This window comes from Ixodes scapularis, unplaced genomic scaffold (genome assembly GCF_016920785.2).
Source record: "Ixodes scapularis isolate PalLabHiFi unplaced genomic scaffold, ASM1692078v2 PGA_scaffold5__190_contigs__length_132052651, whole genome shotgun sequence".
Classification (NCBI taxonomy): domain Eukaryota; kingdom Metazoa; phylum Arthropoda; class Arachnida; order Ixodida; family Ixodidae; genus Ixodes; species Ixodes scapularis.
Window position 1 is genome coordinate 112,327,669 of NW_024609880.1, and position 17,460 is coordinate 112,345,128.

Consider the following 17,460-nt stretch of genomic DNA (forward strand, 5'->3'; position numbering starts at 1 on the left):
ACGTGGATTTCAATTTATTTTGATCGCCTGCATGCACAAAGAGTTACTTATCCAGTGTTACTGCGTAGTTTTTGCCGTCTCGGTTTTGCACATGTCCTTTGTTCGTTTGACACGTATATCCCCCATGGTGGAAAGCGCCGACGCCGTGTTCGCGCTAACAGTGTCCGACAGCGCACACAAATACATGTACGAAGCGGTTTTAGCACCGTTTTTGATGCCACGACCTTCAAATAAAAACGCCGTAGCTGACCAATTATTTCGTCTGCGTGACTGAGAAATGTTCCAAAGTGCCTAGTACGTACGAAATATTCGTGATATTTGCTCTTGTAATCGAGCGCAGCGAGAGAATGCACTGGCTTTTTCCCATCGAAATGCATTACCGGAAGTCAATTTTGGACTGGTTGCTGACTGCTTCAATTTGCAGCAGCACACTAGCGCCATTTGAACCTCTAGCGTACATTATAATAACTCTATGGTTGTGAGCGAGGAGTTCCCGAGGCAGCCTCAGGCAGGGCGAGGCGAAGACAGGGATCGCAAACTGACTCCAGGCAGGAACATCAGCAGGAGACGGGAGGGTCTCTCACGATTAACTCTGTTTAATTACATATATACCGAAGTTTCTACATCGTCAGAGAGCACCGAATGGGCAGCGAATGGGTCCTTATATAATAAAATTGGTGTTCTGGAGCTGCCGTGCCATTGGCAGAGGTCGGCATTTTAGGTCGCCCTCACTCACCCTCACCCTCACAGCCACACTCACCTAAGCCCCTCACTCACCCTCACCCTCACAGCTACACTCACCTTCAGCCCCTCACTCACCTTCACCCCCACAGTCACACTCACCTTCAGCCCTTCACTCACCCTCACTGAACCTCACGGACCTCACGCACTCACCGCCCTCATGCCCCTCACGGCCCTCACGCCCCTCACCGCCCTCGCGGCCCTCACGCCCCTGACTCACTCATGGCCCTCACGACACTCACCGCCCTCACGCCACTCACCGCCCTCACGGCCCTCACCGCCCTCACGGCCCTCACGCACTCATAGCGCTCACGCCACTCACCGCCCTCACGGCCCTCACCGCCCTCACGGCCCTCACCGCTCTCACGGCCCTCACGGCCCTCACGCACTCAAGCCCTCACGCCACTCACCGCCCTCACGCCACTCACCGCCCTCACGGCCCTCACCGCCCTCACCGCCCTCACGGCCCTCACGCCACTCACCACCCTCACCGCCCTCACGGCCCTCACGCCACTCACCGCCCTCACGCCACTCACCGCCCTCACGCCACTCACCGCCCTCAAGCCCCTCACCGCCCATGCGGCCCTCACACCCCTCACGCCCCTCACGCACTCATGGCCCTCACGCCACTCAGGCCAGCTTCAGATGGGGCAATTTTGCCCAGAAACTTTACGTCGCAACACCAGCAACACGGGCCGCCCGCGATTACACGCAGCAACCAATTGCTGCAATTTGCCATCGTCATCATAACATTTTATTTTTCTTGCACTATTTAGACACAATTACGCGCTATAAACGTGTTTTTATGCATTTAAACCTCGTTAAGAATACTAATGCACCTTTATAAAACAGTTTATTTCCCAAAAAACGATCGATTTTAAACCAGAACCAAGTCATTCGGTGTCATCATCACTGGCACGAGGTATCACGTGAAAATTCTGCGTCCCTGATTGGATGCAGCCGCTTCAAACGTATTCGAATCGCTCCGAGTTGCTTGCTTATTTCGAGCCGGACCCGATCTCAGCGATTCGTGTCGATCTAGGGAAAGCTAGAGAACAACCCGCCATTAGCACCAAAATTGCTGAGAAAGATGCTCGATCTGAAGAGCGCCTCACGCACTCACCGCCGTCACGCACTCATGGCCCTCACACACCTCATGCACTCACCGCCCTCACGCCCCTCACTCACTCACCACCCTCACACCACTCACGCACTCATGGCCCTCACGCCACTCACCGCTCTCACGCCCCTCACGCACTCATGGCCCTCACCACCCTCACGGCCCTCACTCACCACCCTCACAGCACTCACGCACTCATGGCCCTCACGCCACTCACCGCCCTCACGCCCCTCACGCACTCATGACCCTCATACCCCTCACCGCCCTCACCGCCCTCATAACCCTCATGGCCCTCGCGGCCCTCACCGCCCTCACGGCCCTCACGGCCCTCACGGCCCTCACGGCCCTCGCCACCCTCACAGCCCTCACGGCCCTCACCGCCCTCACAGCCCTCACGGCCCTCACTCACCCTCACACTCATGAATTTTCCTGGTTCAGAAACTCACTCACCCTCACCTCACCTGTGAAGATGAGGGTGAGTGAGGGTGAGTGAGGGCCCTCATGAGTGAGGTTTGCCGAGGTATGGCCATTGGTTGGTTAGCGCCGCATTCCAAAGTTGGCCTCGACGTCAGCCTCCTCCTCTCGGCCCCGATGCTCGGTCGTTGTTCTTCTCCGAATTGAGGGCGACTAGTAGGGGATTGTCTCGCGTACGCCAGACTCAGACACAACAGACTGTCCATCTGTTCAGGGTCGGATTCTGTCTGGCGTTTTCGTAGAATGCTGACGCCTCCGTGGAATGCAGACGCCGTAGACCGAACACACCGACGGCAACGTTCTCGTGGAAGACATACGCAAGGCAGACGCCGTAGACAGAACACACCGACGGGAACGTCGGTTCTGATCTCCTTGAGCCGAGGCCCAAGAGAAACGCTTCTCCGGTTTCGGTCGAACGTGCGAAAAGGGTTCGGATCGCACGCCAACCGTCTCGACGTTCGCTTGGTCGCCGTCCGCACCGGAATGCAAGGTCGATCGCAACAACGTCTTCAAGGAGGGGCCGAAGCAAGCCAAACCGGCCATTACTTTCTTTTTTTTTTTAACGGCTTTTTTTTTTTTTTAGTTGCGTTCGGGGGTTGGGAGAGGAACCGCAATGGGGGATAAACAGATGCTGAAGCATGTATGTGTGGGTATATGTTTTTGTAAGGTTCGGTGTGTGCAGCGAATGCTCTTCCAGAGGACTAGCGGCGCGGCGTTCCTTTTCGCCCCCGGCGGCGCCGCCGCCCTCATACAATCGCTTCTCACCACAAACACGCACATACACGCGCCTATACAATGCGTACTTTCGCTGGCGCAAACCATCTGTAGGCACGAGTGCTTGCATCCCCAATAGGGGCGAAGAGGTTCCCCGGAGGGATACTTTTCCTGAACAATTTCTCGCAGACCACGGCAAAAAAAACACCATTAATAATATTTTTTTTTTTTTTTTTGCAGCGAAAGTGGTTAATTTGGAACTTTGCCCGTCTTTTGTACAGACCCGTCGCGATATGTCCCTTCCTTTCCAACTGTGACACGTGGTTTTGTTTACTTCTGCTTCTCATTTTTGTTTTTCCGTCCTTTCTGCCCGTGTTTGGTCGCAGAACAGGAAGATAGGGTGATTTTCCTTAAAAAGCTGCCTAGGCCTGCAGATTGGTCGAACTAATAATACCAGCAAAAAAAGAAAAAGCTTACGGTATTTATTATTGGGTATCGTAATCAACTCATGTGTAGCAGTTGCAAGCGAGCTACCATGCCGCGCAATATACCCTTTCCGAACTTCAGTCTGGTCACTTTGATCACTAACATCATCTGTGGAACGGCATCTGTCCCATACCAATGGCGGCCTTCTAGTGACTGATAAAGGAAGCCGTTGAAGATGCTCCTAAGCGGATGATGCGAGGCCTGTACATTCTGGGGATCAGTACGACGCGATGTAGGAATGGAACACATGAGCTACGTAAGCGTTTATTTCTAATAACTTAGATTCATTCAATCTGTGGGCGGCACACAATCGGCTTTAAAGCACTTTGGTATATGTAAATTTCTCGAGGTATCTGAGTGGGTTGGAGCTTTGTTCTGAATGCAGGTTCTTGGTCACCATCGAACTGAAAGTGATGGAGAAAGAACTCACACTGAACAATTCCTCGCGTGCCGTTGACTTGCGAAAGTGACGGTGCCGATACAAGTTCATATCCGCCATTGATATGGCAAAACCTAAACTGCTTCGAACCACCAGATGGCACTGAATTTCGGAAAGGGTCTATTTGTGAGCTATTTATACTGGGCTAAAATAAAGCGTAGCTGGCCCGTGAAAATTAGCTTCGGGTCGAGCTGCGCCGGCTGTCGGAAATGGATAGCGGATAAACCAGAGTTATTTTTCTTGAGATCCCATTGTTTGCTTGCATATCAATTAAGTTACTCCACAAAGTGCATTACGGGATATGGTGGTCTGTGCTACATGTGCCAGAAACTAGACGTTTACAAGATAACGCCCCACCTTTTCAATGAGCACCAACAATTATCAAGAAGTTTATAAAAAAAATGGCGAAATCATTGCGAGGTGGTTGTACTTCACCACCAAAGGTTTTTTCCCAAAGCCGGGGTCACGCTGCTTGTTAATCATACAAAAGACAGTCTGCAAATAGATTCAAACTCGAGTCACCACGAGATCTGAACTTCGAATGCCGCAACGCAACGAGTTCAATTAGACACTTGGCACGCAGCATTTGAACCACGGATATGGTGTTGACTGATATCTGCAGACGGTGTTTTGTATAACGTATAAGCAGTATGACCCCGGCTTAAAGGTACTTCTAGTAGAAGCAAACACCGCAATGCGACCCGCAAAAATTGAGTAATAAATATTAAAAATATGAAAAGTACAACACCGACTTCACTATATAGTATCAAACATCGTGAGGATCAAAACGCTACGCCAAACAAGGTGCGAAGGTAAAAAAAAATATATATATATATATATATTGCAGCATAAATATTTTTATTTAGGGAAATACTATTATTTTTTTCTATATACGGAGTTCTTTTTTTTGTTTTATACGAGCTACAGATTGCAATCAAATATATCAAAAGGCGTGCTTGTAGCGCTAGCCACAACATGTCCAGATGAATATCTCAAATTAAATAATTAAATAAGCATTACAAATCGTCGATCTACGTCCCTGGAGCAGCTGTTCACCGTTCTACCACAATACACAAAAATTTGTAACTATAAGTTGCAGTAACTCGACGTAACAAGACTTTTTCTTGGAATCTTCTGCCTCGCGCCATGCCGGTCGATGACTGGGTTGGGAGCGCCTCCCCGCGGATAGACGCCGCCTTCTTTTCTTTTTCCAATTACGCCCTCTCTGCACGAATGGGACGGCCGGAGAAGCGTTCGCGCGCTTCGGGATCTCGGAGCCATAGAGTTATTATAATGTACGCTAGAGGTTCAACTGGCGCTAGTATGCTGCTGCAAATTGAAACAGACAGCAACCAGCCGGAAATTGACTTCCTGTGATGCTTTTTTTTCTATGTGAAAAAGCGAGTGCATTTTCTCGCTGCGCTCGATTACAAGAGCAAATATCACAAATATTTCGTACGTACTATCCACATTGGAACATTTCTCAGTCACGCAGACAAAATAATTGGTCAGTTACGGCGTTTTTATTTGAAATTCGTGGCATGAAAAACGGTGCTAGAACCGTTTCGTACATGTATTTGTGCGCACTGCCGGACACTGTTACCGCGAACACGGCGTCGGCGCTTTCCGCGATGGGGGATATACGTGTCAAACGAACGAAGGACACGTGGAAAACCAAGAGAGACGGCAAAAACTACGCAGTAACACTGGATAAGTAACTCCTTGCGCATGCAAGCGATCAAAATTAATTGAAAGCCACGTAATATAGTTCGATTTGCAATAAATAAGTACTGCTTTATTTTTCTGCCCGTGAAGATGTCCGAAGATGCATGTTCTGGGTTCAAATCATCAACAACACGCTCCAAATCTTTACAAATAGGGAAAAGTCAGAGAACAGGTTCCCGATAAAAACTACCTGACATAGGAAATAATAAATAGACACACCTTTCGTAGCCCACGTGCTTTATTTTTTTACATTCGAATGTTCTTTAACCGATCGTAAAGATGCCCGACAAAGTCATATTCATAGAGTGACAGGACGGGCATTTTAGCAATAAATAACCGGCACCGGAATGCTAGCGAACCTTGAACACACTCTACATTTCTTTCGATCGTTAGTTAGCTCAGAATCGTCGCTCGTTTTTACATACCTGCCATGGAACAGAGGTTTGGGCCTGAAATATAGCGAAGCGTAACATCGTTCAATGGTAAAGAAAAATACTGCAATTAAAGCAATTACACTTTTACAATATTAATAAAGGTACATCCTATCCGGTACAACCGAAGTAATAAAAGTTATTTATGTTATTTTCCGGCGAAAAGACAAAATTCACACGTGTTTTCCCATAGGAATGCACAGGAGCACCGCAAAAGTAGACTGGTTGCTGTCTGCTTCAATTTGCCTCCCGGAAGTCGCATAGACACTAGCGCCAGTTGAACCTCTAGCGTACATTATAATAACTCTATGCTCGGAGCTTTTGCCGCAGCAGCTGCCGCCGTCTATCGGCTGCTGCGCCACTCAGAGTCTGCGCAGTTAGCAGGCGGCGTGTATTACCAACTTTATTAGCATGGTAGATGCTGATAAAGGACAGTTGCCCATTTTTTTAATAATATCACGTAAGCGTCGGCCGCCGGGACAGGCAGTGCCGTGCCGCGGAGAAATGCAGCGTCATGGGAGAGATTAAGCGCGTGCGCACAAAGCCTCTTCCGGGGAGTGTCGTCTGCTATTCTATTCCTCTGATCGCACACAGCCCCCTGCTATCGCTGAGAGTGTGTCACGTGGCCTTCCTGTTGGGCAAAACTGCACGTGGAAGCACGATGTCACGTGGCAGGGTGAGGGCACTGGATTGGTTTTGATGGCTCGTAGCATTGGCTGCGATATATAGTTTAATGCATGGTTGCATTCAACTTGTCGCGTCGTCGTATTTTTCATTTTTTGGTGCTGACAAAGTAAACGCAAACAAAAAACAAAAGAATAAAATACATCAAATTAAACGAGATGACGCGCGGTTTCTTTGACGCCTGAGCAGTATCACGGTATCACGCAAGCAAGCGCTCTTCAGATCTTTGCTTAAAGGCGGTCCGCTATGCCAGCAGATAAGGAACGGGGGCTGTGTGTGGAAGACGCTCGCACCGGAGAGAGCTTTATGCGCACGCGCCTAATCTCTCCCGTGACGCCGCATTTCTCCACGGCGCAGTGCTGGCCGTCCCTGCGGTCGACGCTCACGTGATATTATTAAAAAATTAGGCGACTGTACATGTGTTTCCCGTGGTAGGGGTGCAGTTCGATGCGAATGTAAATGGTGGTGACTGTATTCCTATATTTATGTCAGTTTATTCACCTTTACATAGCTCACTCTTTTTACAGCCATAAAATTTCCAAATTGAGCTAAAAAAAGAAAAACACTGTTGCTCCCACTTCAGGCCAAAGACTGCCTGTCATGCTTGGCGAAAAGACTGGTATGACTGATTCTTTGCTCCCATCCACTCGCCTCCTTTACATCGTCATTCTGATGCGTGTCGTCGCTAGAGTGGGAGCCCTCCGACGTTCTTGGAGGATGTTTTCGACGGTCGTCTCTGGCAACCCCACTTCCAGGGGTAGCCGCTCTTAGTTTCCCCCACGAGGCAGGGGAAACAACTCTCTCGGCGGGACCTACGAGGTGGCGACGGTGAACGTCGTGGTGTCGGCGAACGGGGTCCCCGGGAGGAGGCGGGTGCTGATGACGGCGGGCGATGCAGATACTCCTCGATTTCCAGTGGTCGTTTTCCGCTCCTTGGGCAGGGTGCGTTCGGTGCGAAGCCACGAAACACAAGCTGCTGGTAGGGACATCGCCTTATACACGTGGACGGTTTCCCCGCAGTGGTGGCACAGCGGGCGTCGGTCAGCCGTGCGCCATACGTCCATCTTCCTTGTCGCCGGGGGCTCGGCTCGGACCTATGGAGCTTGATCCTCCGTGCGTGGACCGTAATGCGGCGTAGGGACTTCCTGTCGATGGGGCACCCGGTGCTGATACGGGCGGGTTGCTGGCTGCGGTCGTCGGGCCATGGCGGCGTAGCTCAGGGTCGGTCTTCGGGAGCTTCAATGGCGATAGGAGCCTCCGACTGGAAAGCTCGCTGTACTTCCTCTCGAACCACGTCGGCAATCGAGAGCGACGCCGGGCGGTTGGGAGCCGGCAGTAGCTTCTTGAGCACGTCCCGTACGACGCAGCGGATGATCTGTCGCAGGTGTTCGATACCGACACCATCGACATCGGAGCGAGGTGTCGAAACCACCGAAACCGTTTACACATTGGCGAGTCATTGATAATGGAGAGCTCTGGTCGACAGCGCTCGCTCGATGTTGGTTACCTAGGTTACCTCGGCCACTAAGTCTTCAACCGTCGTCGGGGGGCTGATGCCAAGACAGCCGAAGACTTCACTATTGACGCTATCATGAGGAAGTGCAGCTTCTTCTCTTCGGTGGTTTGCGGACCGGCCCGTGTACATACATAGTCGTAGAACGTCTTCAACGAAGCTGGTCACGCTTCCGTTGGGTACTTGAGTCCGCGTCTGGAGCAGGTTCTCAGCCTTCTGTCGCCGGTGTTAGTTCAAGAAGGTTCGCTTCAGTTCTGTGGCGCAGATGTCCCACGAAGTGAGAGAAGACTCGTGGTTCTCGAACCAGTGCTCCCCCGGTGCCTTCCAGGGAAAGGTCGAGGTTCTGAAGGCGTCGCTCAGCGTTCCATCCGTTGTGACGGGCCACGCGCTCGTAGTGTAGGATCCAGTCTTCGACGTCTTCATAGAGATCACTATGGAAGGGCGTCGGCGATCGAGGGAAGACGGACAGGTAGACGACAGGGGCGGCGGCAGGGATCTGTGACGATTGGTCGCTCACCGTCGGCTTCGTCGACCGGTGCGTCTTCTCCGGCAGCAGCCTGAATTCCGGATGCAAACCCTGAACACGGCGGCTTTCTCGGATCATGTAGTTTCCACGGACGGTCGTCTTGAGCCGTGGACCGCGCTTGCGCTGCGAGGCCTCAGAGGGGTACGTTTCATGGGCTGCGATACCCCGCACCTCCACCAGAAATGTCATGAATGAAGGCGACAAAAAGATGAACAGTGGACTGAAAATAAAGGTTCAATCTGCGAACATGTGCCAAACAAAACAAAGAACGAGCGTCGAGGTTGCAGAAGATCGCGCGCAATTTGTAACAGCACGCGAGAGCGAGACTGACTCGACTAGGTCTCGCGCAGCTCCTTATCCACTGTGCGTGACTGTCTCGAAAATTCGGCGAAGAACCTTCGAGCGTCGTGCGCTTGGGGCGGGAATGAACAGGCACTTTCGAGAACAAAAAAGCAGGACGAAATGAGGAAAGTCACGCCCCGATCAAGAAAAAACGCGAATCTTCCAGAATTCCGTGACCGAGCGTTGCTTGTTCGGCCCTGCGCGCGGAAATATGGATATTTTAAAGCGCGGTCCAAACCAACTCGCAACACTGTAGAAAACGGATCCCAGAAAAATCCGGCGGGAGAGGAGTGACGTCACCGGTCAAGTGAAAGTGACGTTTTCAGACTCCCGCCTTTACGGGTCCAAAGTTGAAAATATTTGTCTTTTTTCGGCCCCGGAGAGAGCCGCAAAGCGCCGGAGAGCCCTATAGCGCCCCTCGGTTAGCAGGAGAATATGATCCACCCTCCTCGCCCTCCTCGCCAACGTTGAGCGGAGTGGGGTGGGCGGAGTGCGCTAATCTTTCTGGGAACCAGACAAAATGACAAAGGGAGGCCTAAGAAGCAGTTGCTTTTGTTGTGTTCTCCTCCTCGAAGCCATTCATGGCGATTTCCACGGGCGTTTTGGAGCGCGCCGGGATCAGTTGACCCGATTTGGAATGGAGCCAGCACACGATCTGAACGTGGTCGCGCCGCCTACGGACCCCAGCGGAACATGACCACTGCTCCGGGATCGGCGACTGCCTTCCCGTCATTCACGTGCCCGGCAATTCCCTTTCCGCGGCCGCCGCGGTCGTTTCGAAGACGTTTTCGCAACCCCGGCGCTAACACGCGTTCGACGCACGAGCGGCAGGAATGGCTCAGGAGCTTCCAGCAAAGATTGCCGGAATGCCCGTAGCGCCCGACAAAACCTTCTCTTCTCCCTGAAAAACAAACCGGCTGTCGAGCCAAGTGGTAAGCAAGCGGATCTCTTCGGAGGCGAGGTGGGCGAGATCTGGCGAGATGCCCCGCGAGAAAGGAAGTCAGGTGTGTGCGCCGAGGGCTGGCCCGGCTGGCTTCCGGTTCAATCCGCTGAAATCGTCGGAGCGACTTCTCTCGGTCCCAGATCGAGATCTGGAGCGGAAGCTAATCCAAAACGACCAGTGGAACACGTTCGTCTCGATCCCCACCGCCAAGTGAAATAGGCTCGCTCCAGAAAAGTCGATCCCGGCGCGCTCGAAAACAACCAGTGGAATTCGCCATCAAAATCCCAGAAACAGAGCCTTTTTTTCCTCTCCGGACGGTCATGTGCTTTTTTCCTTTTACCTCTCAACCTTTCCTTCTCCGGCGTCCCGGTGCGCTGTCCCTTCCAACTTCTCGTCATTAGACTCCAGGACGCATCGGGCCTAAAAAGGCAAACAAAAGCTAAAAAAAAATTAGGGTTTTTTCTTTTCTCATTTTTGAGGGCCCGTTTTGCGTCTTGGTTTGGACCGACCTTCACCCGCACACGGACGACACGGACGAGACCGGAGAGCTCCTTGGAGGGGAAGACAGTGCACCCTCCTTGCCCTCCTAACTAACCGTGCGCACGTGGTCTTGAATGCGAGGCCATGGCCACCTCAACAAGTGACCACCAGTACTTCATTTGCCAGTTCTTTTCATGAAAGTTGCATTTATTAAATGCGATAGAATTTTTCTCGGCAACCCATCCCTTTCTCGAAAGAAAAATTCTGCTCTGTTGCACTATCGTCTTGACGTGTTCTTTGGAGATTCTCAAATCCGCTCTCGCTCCAAGGCTGAATCTACTATATTTTTTCCTCGACCTCTCACTTTACCGATTCATACAAGCCCATACGAAAATACATGCTTGCATGCTTTTTTTTGTTTTTTTTTTACTGTGTTGATTGTTGTTGTTGTTGTTCTCTATACATAACATGCTAGAAAACCGTTGCGAGCTTCGAAACGCATTCTTTATTGTTCCTGCTTGTACCTTTGAGACTTTCACATCCTGTCTTAAAGCAAACCGGCCCCTAGCTATTGTTTTCTTTAAACCCTTGCGCTGCCTATTCGTACAAACAAACTTGAAAAAAACATCCTTGCGTGTTTTTCAAATGCATTCTTCATTGTTTTACTTCTACGAAGATTGTGCACGCCATGTTTGTCCTGTACTGACCCCGACTGTTCTTTCGAAATTGTCACATCTGGTCTCAGAGCAAGCCTGCACTACCTATTGTTGCCTCTATCCACTTGCTTTGCCTATCCGTACCAACCAACATGAGAAGACACATCTTTATGTGTTTTTCAAACACATTCTTCATTGTTTTATTGCTACGAATATTATACTGGGAATTATCTTTTTGCTGTTTCCCAGTGTTCTTTCGAGATTTTCGAATCTGGCCTCACAGCAAGCCTGCCCCGAAATATCGTTTCCTTCGACCACTCCATTTACCTATTCGTACTAGCCGACATGAGAAGACATCCTTGCGTTCTCTTCAAAGGTATTCATCTATGTTTGCCTAAGAATATTTATGTTAATTATTTACACTTTAATTTATAAGCTGTTCAGTCCACTAATTGGTGTTTTCGTTTTTGTTTTTGTTTGTTTTTGTCGCCTTGTAACGAAACATTTTTTGCTCACTGCCAAACTGGCCTTTTGCAGTCCTTGAAATTAAAACTAATAAATATCACTTTTCGCCATTCTCCAACAGAAGTTGGCCACGAAGGGATAATATTCAAAAAACTAAGGCGCCAATGAACGTCGGTCTCGACAAGAAGTGACGTCAGACTCCATCCCGGGTCGCGAGTAGCCAGTCATCGAAAGTCATTCGAACAAAGCACAATATATTCAGGGGGAAAAATCACCGCCTTACATGTTAAAATGGCTGTTGAGATATTTTGATGCAAAGGATTATGTTTATGAAGTTATTTGGTGAGTCTGCAAACTAGGTCCTTTATTATTTTACGCTTATACCCTGACGTGCGCGGCGGCCCATAACTTTATACAAAAATAATATTTTCTCTCTCGTATCTTTTTTTAGAGGGGACGGGGGGGGGGGGTTAAGCTACGGTTGAAAGGCCAACTCCGGTCAATTTGGAAAATTTCGAGATAGTGAATAATGTTATTGAGAAAAGCACTCATCAACGACCATACGTCATTTGCTTCATAAAAAAGTAAAATATTTTCAGAGTAATCGCGATATAACCTATAGTTGCAAAAGTGTCACCGAAACTTCGGCAAAGGTGGCCAACATTTTACACTGAACTTCAGAAGTGGGGGACACCCACGCGCGACGCTTTGTGACTGATGGGCTGGATTGAAGTCGATGTCAGTCTTTAAGCCCAAAATATAAATGCAAATATGTAGAGTAACAAAAAACAGAAAAACTAAATAAACAGTTTTTCGGTTTATCTGTTATCTTCGTGTGGGCGTTTGGGTGCGTCACGGCGCCATTTTTAGTTCTCTTTACCGCGCTTATATTTCCGCGGTCAGCAGCGAGCCAGTGGCGGGCCGCGGGCGGGTCGTCACTGGAAGGACTCCGGCCAGCCGCGTGACGGTAGGAAGACCTCGGCAGGCCGGGGTTGGGAGACTCCTCCTCCAGGAGGTTATGAAATTCTGAAGATACTTCGTCTTTCTCAATTATTTAAGCTTGACATATACTTAAGAGGCACGGAAGGCCTCAATATCTTTACGAAACACCGAGACTACTAACTGTGACTTAACGCGAATACAACAAAAGTGAATAAAGAAAAAGAGAGATAGAGAGACACCTTCCCCAGACGAAAATAACATTTAAGAGTATCAATCGAACTTTCTCAAATTGATTCGGGCTGAATCGTAGACGTACTGAATTTTATGGCACGAAAATCACTAGTCTTGCTTTAACAGTGCCTAATATAACGATTGCTTGAACGTAATATTAACGAATTCTTGACGGCAGAGTTCTATATAATGGCTAAATACGCCCATGTAAATCGTATTTCAAAAAGGGTTCGGCATATAAATTGTACAGAGAGAAAGACACAATTAACACGAACACGTCACCGTTGGTATCTTATCTTTCCCCTTAACTTTAGGCGCTCTCATCAAAACCGTATTTAATGATGGAATGCCGTTATCTGGGATAAAAACATGGGCTTTAAAATGTTTGTGTTTCGCTGTTTTCTTTTAAGTAGGACAAACTTTTAATGTTGTGGTCGTGGTAACTATGTTTCGTCGTGTACCATCCTAGTGAAAAAAGTCATTTGTATGAGATATTTCTTGTGTCCAATAAACACATGAATTATACAAGATATATAAGAACATATAAGAACTCTATAAGAACTATATAAGATATATAAGAACCATATAGGAAACGTATAAGAAAGGTCTCCCAAATTTCTTATATGGTGCCTGTATGTTCTTATATATATTATATAGTTCTTATATCGTTCTTATATAGTTCTCAGATGGTTCTTATATGTTCTTATATATCTTGTATGGTTCATATGTGTTTATTGGACACAAAAATTTCTGATACAAATGAGAATTTTTAATAGGGTACTCAGGTCGATTACCACGTGTATAAAATCATCCTCCCAAACGGTACGGAAATTTGAGGGATATTTATGAAACGAGCATGCGTGCTCTTTTCATAAATATGTATTTTGTGTATTGGCACTCACGGTAGCCAATATACAAAAGAATTGCACGGGGACATAAAAGCGACATAAAGCTTATATATATTGCTGAAAATGCTCAACCCAAAGGTTGAAACAAGAAAACCAATACTATGTGGTGGCAGAACCACTTCAAGTTTGCTATCTAAATAAACCTAAAGTTTCTTAATCTTATCTTGTTAAAATGTATTTACCTTCCCACGTGTGTAAGAGTGGTTGAAAGCAGGTTTTTTTGGCCTTGACGAGGGTCGGCTAAGGCGAAATACACGCTGAACGCAAGTACTAACATCTGGGAGACAGCGAAGGGAAAACATGAAAACCATTCGTGGAAGAAATGCTCTTGGCAAGACAATTGACTAAAAAATTCATGGAGCGCGATCCAGACTACCAGGAGGTGCTCGGAGGGTAGCTAAAAAAAAACGTATATACAATTTAGGACGGTTTTATTACAATCTTGTCAAAGGTGCAAGTTGCTGACTGACCGTATAATCTCAAATCTACACTACGCACCCAGAAAAAAAAAACAAAAAACATTCGACTGTATGAAACACTCAGTTTGCTGAAGTAGTGTGGACTTACAAGATAAATATCAGTAATTGTATTATTACCCCCGTCTGCTCGTTAATAATAATGCATTTAGAATACGACCTGAAAGTAAGGAAGGAACAAAAGAGGACGTTTACTTCTGCGTGCTAATCACATCGCGAACAAAGAGAATGTTCAATATCGTACATTCTTCAAGTCGTTTTTTTTTTTTATATATATCTTCTGATCGTATACCTTTTCTCTTGGAAACGCGCGTGAAAACAATTCTAAAATTGAACAAACAAATAAACCCACAAAAGTGATAATAGAAGGTTTATGTGTAAAATTTCGCAACTCAAAAAAAAACAAAGAAAACACAAAGAAACACGATGTGCAAAGTTACAAATGTCCCCCATCCTCGGACCCTTCATCTAGTGAAGTGTAAATACGCAAAAAAGTACGTTATCTGGAACAAACTGTTTCAGATAAGCAAATAAGGCGTAGCGAAACGAAGTCTACAAGCCCAAGAGCGTTACTCAAGGCGGCACCATGACTATTTGAACTAACTGCCATGCCGTGGGAGCAACGGCTATAGTTATGAGCTCAGGTTTATAAGTCATAGCCTTCCTAGCGCTCCGTCTTAGCATGGCACAATTAAACATCTAGAATGGCCCCAGTTCATTATATTAGGGAGTATGATTTAGATTTGCTTGATTATGATAATGAAAAAAAAAATGGTTAGAGAGGAAGGGCTTTTGGCATAAAGCGGGAAGTGGAGGTGGAGGGAGGGGGTTAGGTTCTTGTCACGATATTCGCCTCCAGTGCATACTCTTAGAGAGAGGTAAATTTCTATGGGGGCTGTTCTATAGGCCGAGTACCCTCGTTTTATGAACGAATGTGCGCGAGTCGGTGCTTCTACCGGTGGGGCTGCAGTGCAGGGAAGTCCCATGTTGCATGATGGGTCGGGTTGACAGGTGGCAGGAAGAACAGGTGCGGTCGTGAGAGCTGCTCTTGGTCCGGTAGCATCGCCATTTGAAGCTAGATTTATCGGTTATGGCAAATCCTTTGATCACTTTGGAAAGCAGTACCTCCGCTCACCTCGGGAGATTGCGGGGTATGGGTGTGTCGAGGATGGGTACCGTAGCACGAAGGGCCGCCTGGGAGTCAGTGATTTGAGCAAGCTTTTAGTTTTCAAGGGTGCGGGGGTAGGGAATGCAGGGTGGGGGATATGAGGGGTGAGTAAGAGGGGTTTCCCTCGCAAGTCCGTAGGTGCCTCATTCCCGTTGCCACCAGAATGGCCGGGGACCCATCGAATTCAAACTTGGATTACCACGTCCCTCTACAGTCCCAACGGCTAAACCAGCTGAACTACGAAATTAGGGAGAAAGGAGTAAAGACAGGTGATCGCTGGACTACCAACTATTTAATAAAGATTCTTTATTTTCCTCTCTTTGTCTACTGGCGTTGTAGCTACCTTCTCTTCTTCCTACTTGATTTTTCTGTTCCATCTCGGATACTGGTTTTCCGGAGGAATCTTTTTTCGCTTTCCTGTAGCGCAATAGATGGTGTACTAATGCAATTTTCTTCTTTATCTTCTATGGCCAAGGCCTCAAGTATTTCACAGGCGAGCTGGTCTTTGTGGTGGCCTTTGAGGTCTTTGAGGCCTTGGCCATAGAAGATAAAGAAGAAAATTGCGTTAGTACACCATCTATTGCGCTACAGGAAAGCGAAAAAAGATTCCTCCGGAAAACCAGTATCCAAGATGGAACAGAAAAATCAAGTAGGAAGAAGAGAAGGTAGCCACAACGCCAGTAGACAAAGAGAGGAAATTGAAGAATCTTTATTAAATAGTTGGTAGTCCAGCGATCACCTGTCTTTACTCCTTTTTCCCTAATTTCGTAGTTGAGCTGGTTTAACCGTTGTAATATGTACCACCAACTAGCTCAGCTTCTACCCCCTCTACAGTCCTGCATATAGACGCTTGATGGCACATGCGGAGGTTCTGGTATTGGGGGGGGGGGGGGGGGGGGAGGGGAGGGGGGAAGGCGGAGTTTTTAATAACCTCGAAGCTGTCAGCATAGAGACGTAGATATTTTTTGTCGTGCTGAGGGTTGTGTTCCACGACACTTTTCTAGGGTAACCAAAAGCTCAACTTCTTTATGTAGGGGTGTGATGGGCACCTGATGGAAGTTGAGAGCCGAGTTGACCCTCGAGCCCTGGAGCTTGAGGCGGCCGCGGCGACTAAGTTAGTGCCCTCTTGCAACGCAGCATCCACTTAGATATGAATTGTGGAGGAGTCCGGCTCGTTGGATGCCTGAGCACGCGTGGCACTTTGGGGTTGGTGAGCGGCCCTCGAAACTATCGTGGGCAAGGTAGTCTTAGCTACAACGCAGGTATTCTCCCTTGGAGTGATGCGGCTAAGTATGGGAACACAATGGTTCGTGTAGTCGTCGTATTGAAGGAGTCGTTGACCATACGACGTGTGAAGGCGCCTGATGACCTTACCTTCCTTTTGGTGTGGATGACCTCTTTGAGCGATGAAAGCCCGCTGTGCTGTTAGAGCTCTGTGACTGCGTGGTGTGGGATAGGAGGCCACTGACAACACGAAGTGCAGTTCAGTAGAGTGTCTCCAGTTTACTCAGTTGGACGCGTGTGGGATGAATGGGGATAGTTCCGTAGCATACCCGTGTAGGGAGGACTGCTTGGAGAAGCGTGGAAGAGATGTTTCTGGTCGCCGCCAAACTTGAGGGAGATTTGTTTGATAATGTGAACGAATTTCTTCCACGTAGGGATGAGTTGTTTTACCCAACAAGAAGGCATTGGCGCGTTCAGTGGTTTATCTGCCAATGAGAAAGTAGTGAGCCTAGTGTGGTGACACTTTCATGCTTGTGGCGGAGAGCGAGCTCTCGATGATGACCTGGGCATTCTGAAGTTCCACACAAGCGTGCTCTGTGATGGGGAAGCTATCGTTCTTAGTCCTTAGCGTAATACCGTCCGCGTATAAAGTAAAACGGATCGAGGAACCCTTGTCCTAGGCGATGGCCAGATGTCACATTACCAGAAGCAACAGAAGAGCGGAGATGGCGGAACCTTGGGGAACACCTGCAGAGTTGGTGTAGATGCTCGG